Source organism: Leptopilina boulardi, unplaced genomic scaffold (genome assembly GCF_019393585.1).
Source record: "Leptopilina boulardi isolate dan_hultmark-lab unplaced genomic scaffold, ZJU_Lbou_2.1 LbouV2_310, whole genome shotgun sequence".
Lineage (NCBI taxonomy): Eukaryota > Metazoa > Arthropoda > Insecta > Hymenoptera > Figitidae > Leptopilina > Leptopilina boulardi.
The window spans coordinates 2,549,521-2,557,744 of record NW_026137875.1 but is presented as its reverse complement, the minus strand read 5'-3'; the positions used below and the strand labels follow the sequence as shown (position 1 = coordinate 2,557,744).

The 8,224-nt window shown below is 26.1% G+C and overlaps 1 long non-coding RNA gene across 1 annotated transcript; it reads right to left on the bottom strand.

Annotated features, from left to right (window-relative positions):
* Nucleotides 1-1,530: 1,530 nt before the first annotated feature.
* LOC127283691 (uncharacterized) lies at nt 1,531-3,495 on the bottom strand. Its single transcript, XR_007843384.1, has 5 exons — nt 2,889-3,495; nt 2,564-2,742; nt 2,344-2,484; nt 2,147-2,280; nt 1,531-1,998 (listed from the first exon to the last, which is right to left on the bottom strand). It is a non-coding gene; the product is annotated as an uncharacterized LOC127283691 (long non-coding RNA).
* Between the last annotated feature and the right edge of the window lie 4,729 nt (nt 3,496-8,224).

The window sequence follows — 8,224 nt, the reverse complement described above, 5'->3', positions numbered from 1 at the left end:
CTAATATGTCATTCAATCCTTGATTATCACCGAGAACCAGACACAATTGAAAAAAAACTTTGATTTTTTCATTGTTGACAATTATTTCGAGACCTTTATCATTCAATTCATTTAATTCAGAAATAGGTTTATCAAATACTTTATTCCCATATGTTTTTCGATCGCTTGCATGAAACAAAGATGTTAATAAAATGCTCTTCAATTTTGCTGTAATATGGGGTGGAAGGCATGGTATTTGACAATATGCTCCTCCTAATTTTTGATTTCCAGCATGAGAACCGAGTGGGTTTCCTGTTTCAAATTCATCGTAGTAGAAAAAGAGAGGTATGAAAAATTTACCCTTTTCGAATTTTTTACTCATTTTTTTCCAAAGTTTTCCTTGTATAAAGTTACAAGTGATCTCCGAGTCGTCTTCTAAATCCTTCATGTAACTTTTTAACAGATGAAACATCCCTGGTAATTCTAAAAGTAATTTTAAAGTCCATTTTAATGGAATATATTGCATAACAACTTTTTCTTTTTCCATTGTGAGTACGTTATTTACAACTTTATTAGTGAATCGAGACGCTATTTCGCATTCTATAGGTTGTATCATAAGTCCCTTTTCTTGATACATTGAAAATCGATGATGCTCTGTTGCAAATTTATCAAAAATTTCTTTTGAAGTGTCGAAAGTAGATTGAATTTGATAAAGAATTTGTTTATCAATTTTACTTGAAGCTAAATTCATTTGTTGATTAACATATCTTCTAAACGTAACGTTTGTAAAATTTATTATGCTATCGACAAAAATTTGAACAACGTTTCGTGGTAAAGCGGGATTATTATACAGTTTTAATGTTAATAGTAACATTTCAAATTCTAAATCGACGATTAAAGACATTTTGAATTCAGCATAAAATTATAAAATAAAAATCGATTATAAGGCAGACTCAAGATTGCTAATACGATGTAGAAAATGACGTCCAATTTTTACAGATGTATCAAGAAAAATAAATATCTGAAACCAAAAGAATACAAGCGGTCATATGACAGTACATAGACTCTAATTTGTTTTAGTGCAAATTCATATTTTTCGTAAATAAATTTGTTTGTTATATATACTCAGAGTAAATGAGAAATTATTTTTTTATGGTTCATTGCTTGAATAATAAAAAAACAATAACAATAAAAAAGATAAAAACGTTTAATTACGATGTACGTATCATATAATATATGTTGCTTTTGAAAAAGTAGTGCATATGTGTTAAATATACGCAGTTTATTAATTTCATTAAAAAATTTAAATAAATTATTTACTTGAATTCATTGAAACAAAGAGTACTTTAACTGTTAAAAAAAATAAATTTGTTTATAAACACGTTTTTGAAATTAATTTGAAATAGGTTTAAAAATACTTTATTAAAAATTACAAAACAAATATTTTATTAGGATTGCTTACATTGCAAAATAACTTGACATAATACACGTATTTGTTAACATTTTATGCTTCCTTTTTAATATCGCAGATTATAACTTGAAACCGATTTTTATAACAAAAATGAAAACTTTATACTTTTAGAATTTCAAATGATCAAATTTTTCTTAATTTACAAGATTTGTAGAATTATTTTTTTCTTTTAATGCATTTATATCTTCAATCAGTTTGTTAACAGAAGTATATGGCTTTAAATTATTCAATTCCACTTGGTATATATATTTCTGAAAAAATGTCCAGATATGTTTGCATTCACATGGAAATTCCAAATTTAATGAAAGCATACATTTGAAGCAAGCAGAAACAGCTTTAATAATTTGGTTTGATTTCATCTTGTAATCAATATTGTTAATGACAACGAAAATTTCGGTACTAGAATTTTGTGCAATCTCATTTTCGGATTCCACTTCTCCTTCTTTTTCTATATCTCCGACAAAAGCTAAGTAAGGCAAAATTTTATTTCCCGTCGCTGTGCTAAGTTCCTCTCGTTTATTTTTGAAATCAATTAGTTCTTCTTTTGACTATAAAAGTTGTTAAATAATTGTAACTCGAAATAATCACATATATTAAAAATTTCGATGAAATTATGGGTCTAAAATTATTTTCAAAAAAACACTTTCATTTAAAGAAATTTAAATATTCAATAAGAACATATAAGTCATAAATTACCTTGGTGATAAGAAGAAAAGAGTCTGTCACGTCTTGTATCGAGTTACCAAAATATGAATCACAATTTTTTCTTTTTCGAACTAGAATTCCCAAAAGTCTAGGAAGACAGAGAAGAGCAACAACATTTGTTTTCCCTGAAATAATACAATGTCCAAATTGATTCTTCAATACATATACTAGTCAAAAATTAATATTACCTGCTTCAATTAATTGTTTGTCGATGGCATTTAGCCTTTTTTTTCTTTAGTAATAGAAACTATCAGTGGAGCTAAGGTTTCCCATTCTTTTTCCAAATTATCAATTGACGTCGGATATGTTGCATCAAAGTCTTGCTCCAGCTGCAATAAGTTAATTTTTAATAGAAAGAATTAAACAAAGATATTTGTAATAAAAAATAAAGGTTAAAAAAAACTTTACTAATATGTATCCAAAAGAAGAACATAAACATTTGAAAGCGGCAAAGTAATTTAGAACATTCTTGCATCGATCTCTGTACGGAAATGACTCTCTCCATTTTTTAATTACTTCATCTTGTGGTTCATCATTTTCTTGTAACCATTTAATTATAATTTCTTCTTCAGATAAGGGTGAAATTGCTTAAAAAATTATTAATATAATAAATAAAATATCAATAAATGTTATACACACAGTTTACTGCAGATCTCAAATTAAGATCTGCAGTAAATTGTGGCAATAAGCGATCAAAACATTATGAATTGAAGTTATAATCATGTATACACACTTCCTTGGTCACAATCGTTCTTCTTTGCAAGGCCATACGCAATTAATTTTTGTCTATAATTGAGATATTTATCATATAAAGCCCCACCACAATTTATTGCTTTTCGAGTTTTTGTACTTCTTGTGAACGGGTAATAAAAGATTTGAGCTATTTCGTCAGCTTTCCGATTTTCACTTGTAAAGATTGCACCTAATTCATTTGATAGCTGCACAAACCTTTCCTTGGTTATTCTGTTAAAATAAAATTTTATTTTTGAAAATAATTTGTATGCAATAAATTAAAAATCTTATAAGAGGATCCCTAAAATTTCTAAATGGCCCTTTTTATTTCACTATATTGAATATTTTATAAAATTATTTTGTTACACCTTCGAACAATCTGTTGATATTTACCTATAAGACCGAGTGAAATCAAATTCGTAATTTATTATTAAATTACATATTAATCGAGTATCGATGATAGTATCCTTTTCGAAAATTTGAGTAATAAGCTTGCCTTGGGTCGTACAGCTTAATAAATCTTTAACGCTTTTTCTCAGTTCAGCTGTCATAATTTAAACAAAGAATTCAAACACGAAATGAAATAAAAAAATCATGTATAATGAAATGAACATGAGAATTACATAACTGTCTCTCAAGGATGCTTAGTCCCGTAATGTAACCTCAAACTAAAAAATAATTTGTCACAAAACTAAAAATATATTTGATATTCACTTCACTAAATTTTAAATGATTTAGTTATACAATTTTGAAATAAAATGTTTTGATTCTAAATAGTCAAATAATAATTATAGAACATTTTGTGTTTTTTCTTAAAAGTTATGTAAGAATTGTAATTTTTATTCAATGTTTTTAAACAGTAGATCATTTTTTAAAGTTTTCCCACAATTCTGATTTTGAGTTTTTGTTGAATAATTTTTTGTTTAAAAAATATAACAATTTTATTAGTTTATCAATTTTTTCAAAATTTTTGCAAAATAAGCTATTTTTCTAAAAACTGGATAAAAATTGAAATTTTACATCAACTTGAAATACAAGGTATAAAATGTAGAATAATTATCATTTAACGACAAATTTTTGTTGACAATTTTTTTTAAATTGTACAAATGAATATTGCAAAGTTTGATAACATCAATTTTCTTTAGTTTTATTTTGTTGTAAAAAAAACTTTTTAGTTTGAAGTTATGTTGAGTATCCTTAAAATAAAAATTAATATAAATTTTTAGAAAATAAAGCAAATAAAATAAATGATAATCACATTAAAAATAAAATATAAAATAATAATAAAATTAAATATTTTAAGTACCCTTAAAATAAAAATAAAAATGAATTCCAAAAAACCTACGCATATAACTGATTAAATCGTTATTAAAATCTAATTCTTCACTTAATCCCAATGCATCAAACGAAATCGAATTAGAAAGTGATATTTGAACTTGATTTGAACTTTGCGAATTATTAGATTCAGCAGAAAAGTTTTCATTATTTGTAACTTTCTGCTGTACAACTTTTGTATTGTCATTTTCTTCTCCAACGACCGAATTTCGCCATTCTTCAAATTTCTTTTTAAATTTTTTTTTAAAACCACACTCTAATTTTTCAAAAAGTTCGTCGATTAAATTGTCGTTAATCATATGTCTAAAAACATCTTCATCTATACCTGCTTCTATAAAAAGACATATTTATGAAAAACTATTTCGGATAATAAAAATATATAAACGCTTCCTTAAATAATTAAACAATTAATATTACATATTTATATGTACGCAAAAAATGGTCGAAAGAAAAATATTAATTTTTTTTAATTTATAGGTTAGGTTTAAGTGTGCAATACTTACGATTAAATCTTTCCATGAAAGTTTCCAATTTCTACTCTCTTAAAATATTTTGGACGAACTCATCCATTTTAATACTTTTGTCAATAAAATAACTTTTGAATAATATGAACAATACGAAAAAAAAACAATATAAAATCAACAGTAACTTCCAATGCAGGAAAAAGTTACTTCACAAGCGCGTGTGTGAATAGCGCCACGCTGCCAAGCAAAACTGATTGGTCAAACCGTCTGTCGGTATTATTTGAGAACATTATAGCCCTAACTTGATCGCCAAGTCAAATCTACCGTGCTCTCCAGTTACAAATGCCTTGTTTAATAAAATTGGACCAACGACTTGAAACAAAGCAGTTTTCACCTAATTTTTCTCTCCGTGCATTTTCAATTAATCTAATGCAAGTCAAGTAGCCGACCGGTATAAACGTGTGCGTTCGCGCGCTTGGTGAATTGTTGCATGTTGCTACTCAATTTATATCAGTTCTAGATCTTGGAAATACTTTAGACTAATTTTTCCGTGTTATTAAATAGTTATACTAGCTAAAAATGAAAAAAAAAATTTCGATTTTTCGAAAAAAAATTATTGTAATGTCCCCTTGATGTAAATAAAAGCATTAATTGTAAACATTAATTATTTTGAAATCTTTTATTATTTTCTCACCGCTTGCACGAAAAGGCATTTTTTTCAAAGTTAAGCTGAATCGGCTGAATCTTTCCCTCAAGCGATGATTGGATCTTTTTTGATTTGTTGATCGTCAAAAATTAACACTACCTGATGCAATTTGAAATCCTCCTTGAGATACTTTATCAATCCATCAAAGTAATCACTTGTTGATGATATTATATATTTCATTGTGCGTAACTATCGCGTTTCACTGATAGAAATTATCAGACAATATCAATGAAAAGCGAAAGTTATTAATGCTACATATTTATTTAAGGAAATAAAACTTGTCTTATTTGTCCTTTAAGGAATTCTGAAGCCGCCATTAAAATTAAATTTTTTTCGGTCGCCAATTTGAATTTTTGAATTTTGATCAATAATACAGATTTAGCGACCCCAAAAACTTTAGAATAGTCATTGTGACATATTGGGATCTGACATTCGTACACATGCCATCTGGTGTTGAAAAATGTAACTAGTTTTGGATAACTGTTTGTGTCACTTGCAATTGTAGTTCCGCTATCATTGTTAATTATTTTATCATTATGAATGAAGCTACATTTTTACCGCGTGAGAAATCTTCCTGCAGAATTAAGTGTTCTGTGAGAGGCTGTGGCAGTACTGTAGCGGAAAATTTAAGCGTAATTTTCCATAAATTTCCGAAACCAAAACAACGAGTAGTGGATGTGAAAAATACGTTCGATAATTTTGAAAAAGTCGATCAATTAAAGGCCTGGAAAAATGCTTTAAAAATAAACAGTATAAAGCCTTCTATGAGAGTATGTTCTCTGCATTTCAAAAGAAGTGATTACATTTTGCCATGTAAGTTTAAGATTTTAAAATTTGGAGGTTATATAATCTTTCATATTACCCGTGCATGTGAACATTTTGAAAGTTAATTTATCACTGTAAAAACGGATAAATAAATTTTTTTTTCAATTCTTGTTAACAGACTTTTACAATGAAAAATGAAATACATACATTTATAAATTTTCATATAATTACATGAAATATAAAGGAAAATACAATACTTTTCTTGCACAAGTATCGCTGGATTTGAGAAAATAATTTGTATAAAAATAAGATTTCTTTTATATTTTTATTCATGTTTGTAAATAGGAATGTAAATAGTAATTTTGTATTAAAAAAATTCACTTATACATTTATTAAATTAAGCAATATTTTTTAAACGATTTTAAAAACGATTTTTAAACATGCATCCCATGTTATTCCCATGTAAATTCACTAAAAGTGTTACCCAATTTACGCCATATTGCTTTAGGCCCCGCCCCCATGTCAGATCCCAATTCTATTACAGTCATTTTTTTTAATGCTGCTAAAGCGGTCATACACATTAATGGCACAAATTATTTTTGTGTCTGTAGACGTTAAATAAATAAGTAAATAATTTACAACCTTATTGATAGAAACATAAAATATTCAAATAAAATTAATAAAAAATGCTATCTTCAAAGTTTTATTAAGAAATATTGGGATGTCCGTTACTGTGAAGCGCTCTCTGTTGGAAAAATTTTTAACCCTTGAAAGTAGGAAGTTTGGCAATTTTTGTCCAGTTTAAACCAATCAGAGTAACTTTCAGACATAGTGGTGAAAAATGGTACTACTGAACGTAGGATAAAATGCTAAGCCACGCCCCTAGCGGACATCCCAATACAAAAAACATTTTTAAGTTGTACATCAAAATTTAAATAGACTATAGGCAGTGAATAATTAAATAAAAAATAATTAATGATTATAGAATTTAAAAAAATGCTTTATCTTATTTTTGTATTTTTTTAAAACATTTAGTTTTTTTTTTTGCATAAAACTTGATAATAATATCAGTCTTCAATATTTTTTTTTTGCAAAAAATAACAGTCTGTTTTTCTCCTCTATATGAATAATTTCATCTCATTTTCTCGCTAATTCAACTTTATTGAAAATGTGATTTATTATCCATTAGAAATTAATTAATAAAATATTACTTTCAACTATATTATGTCTAAGTATATATGTGTTTCTTAAATTAGATTCGTATTTTATATTATTTTTTGTATTTTCTTTTTTGTTTTTAATTTTCTTTAAAATATAATTAAGATTGTCTAACAGTCTCTGAAATTCTTTGCCAAAGAGAGACATTTAATTATTGCCCTATAAAAATGGCACTGAACACGAAAATGATAAATATTGATTTTAAAATACCTTATTTTATAAATTTCCTAAATCCAAAAAAATTGTGCGAATTTATACAAAAACGTGATTACAAAACGAAAAGTAGGAAAGTAATATAATGACAGGTTTATTACGCCCTGCTGCCGTCAGATGGCGAAAGCATGCAGAGAGCACAAAGTCGTGACTGTTATTATATTACTTTCCTACTATTTGTTTTTCAATCTCGTTTTTATATGGATTCACACAATCTTTTAAATTTAGAAAATTTTTAAGATAAGGATCCTTGGTATTTTGGACGATTTTGTGATACTTTTAATTAAATTGTTAAATCTCTCAAATAATTATTTGAAACACAAAAAAATGGTGTAAATTAATTTTTAAAATTTGATGAAAAAGATTTTAAAAATTTGTTTAATACGAAGAAACATATAAATTACAGAATAAAAAAAATTACATTAGAAATTTAAAGAAAAAGTTAATGCAAGAAATCTATAAAAATATAAATTGTTTTAAAATTTTTTTAAAATTATCTTAACAGAAACAAAATATCTCTATATTTTATATAAGAAATAAATAAATATCTATTTATACTTTTCAATATAAAAAAGTTGAATAATAATTTGTTAAAAATTAAATTACAAAACTGTAATTATATTTAAGTAAAAACAT